This window comes from Orycteropus afer, unplaced genomic scaffold, assembly GCF_000298275.1.
Source record: "Orycteropus afer afer isolate SDZICR_OR568_19922 unplaced genomic scaffold, OryAfe1.0 scaffold00011, whole genome shotgun sequence".
In the NCBI taxonomy this organism is placed as follows: domain Eukaryota; kingdom Metazoa; phylum Chordata; class Mammalia; order Tubulidentata; family Orycteropodidae; genus Orycteropus; species Orycteropus afer.
Window position 1 is genome coordinate 11,119,964 of NW_006921598.1, and position 2,016 is coordinate 11,121,979.

Here is a 2,016-nt window from a genome sequence, read left to right on the forward strand (position 1 = left end):
AAAAAAAGACTGAGCATAGAAAATTTAAACCGAGTATTGCAACCCCTCCTTGAGTTTCTGAGGTGGTATCACTACGGAAGTAGATTCCCCAACCTTCCTTCTGAGGGGTGGCCGGTGGGTTTGATCCGCCAGCCTTCTGGTTAGCAATCAAGTGCCTTAGGCACTATGCTACCAGAACCCCTATAGGGTCGCTATAAATAGGAATTGACTCGATTCTTTTTTGTTTTGCTTTTGTTAGACAGAGGACAGTGCTCATGTATATCTAAACCTTTTCTATGTTTTAATAACGTTCATGGTGGAGAAACTAGGCTCACAGAGGTGGGTTGATGAGAAAGGAAGAAGAGAAGTAAAACCATTTCTGCAAGCTCTAGGTCTTCATTTTTAACTTTCATCTCAAGCAAAGCACATGATGTTGTCTATTAAACATTTGTTTTCAATCCACAGCAAGCTCCAAAATTGATTGTTTAATGTCAGATTTATATTGTTTTTGATGAACAAAATGAGTTCTGAATTTTACACACTTTTATACATTTTGGGGTTATAATTAATCTTAAATTATCACATGTGCTTCTACTGTGTATGACTAGTAAGCAGCGTGCACTACATGCAACTCACTCTTCCAGTTCCACACCCAAACTATACACTGTACAATGAGATTGGTCTCCAGGCCATGTGCTTGCACGTTGTGACAATGTTAAATTGTTTAAAAGTTTCTAAACTGTCATTGTTAATTTCTACACTTACCTTGTTGTGGCTAGAAAAAAACCCACAGACCAGACTTTGAGTAGCACTGATATGGGGCAAAGTGCTGAAATGATGAGTTGCATAATTTTAGGAGAAATATTGTTGGATGGCAGATGATTGCTTCTTTTTTTAATTTTTCCACTTTTGAAAAAGGAGTTGTCTCCTATTCATACATTTGCATCTTAGGTGCTAAAAGAATTATTGAGAGAAGCATTCAAGCCATAAAAGTACTGTTTCAAAGTCTGCAAGGTAAGAAAACTGAGACAGAATTAGTCTTTTCCTCTCCTCTACAAGCCACAAGGAGCTCTGGTAGCATAGTACCTAAGGCACTTGACTGCTAACCCGAAGGCTGGCGGTTCAAACCCAACAGCCACTCCTCAGAAGGAAGGTTGGGCAATCTACTTCCGTGGTGACACCACCTCAGAAACCCAAGGAGGGGTTGCTATGAGTCCGATTTGACTCAACGGCATATAACAACAACAACAACAAGCCACAGCTCTCTATTCCTTCCCATAGACATGTATAATCATTGGCTTGTTCATGCTGACCTGTGAGCTCCATGAGCTGGGACCATGGAGTTTTTATCTGTAACTGTAGCACGTAGCAGAGTGATGGATGCATAGCAATAAACGTTTGTGAAAATGAGTGGAGTCCCAGAAGCTTAGCTTTTGTACAACTCTGTTGGAGCACTGTGAAGGGACAGTTATTAGGGAAAAAAGGAAGAGTTTACCAGTATGGGAGATGTGTGTATCTTCCCTTTTCCCTGTTATTCTTTTCCTGGGTTACCTTCTCTTGAAAAGCAAACAAAACAATCAGGTGTATTGCTTTCATTTAAAGTCATTCTGAATTCCACTCCTTCTCATAACAGAAGCACATTTAGATACAGGAAATCTCACTGATGAAGGTCAGTGCTTTTAGATTGCCTAGACACCTTTCTTCTATTCTACTTTGTATTCCAGGGGCATGTCTTAATTATTTTTGTATCCCTGTGGCCTCACCAAAAGCCTGGCACACACCTGAGGACCATGGTATAGTTTCATTACCACATCTGCCAGAGAGAGGCTAAATGAACTGGAACAGAGTGTCTCAAATCTAATGTACTTATGAATTACCTGATATCTTAGTCTAGGCTCTCTAGAGAAGCAAAACCAGTGAAGCTTACCCATATATCAAAAAAAAAAAAAAAAAAGAAAAAAAAAACCAACACTCAGCTCATTGCATCAAGTCAATTCCAACTTACAGCCACCCCCATTGGGTTTCCAAGGCTGTAAA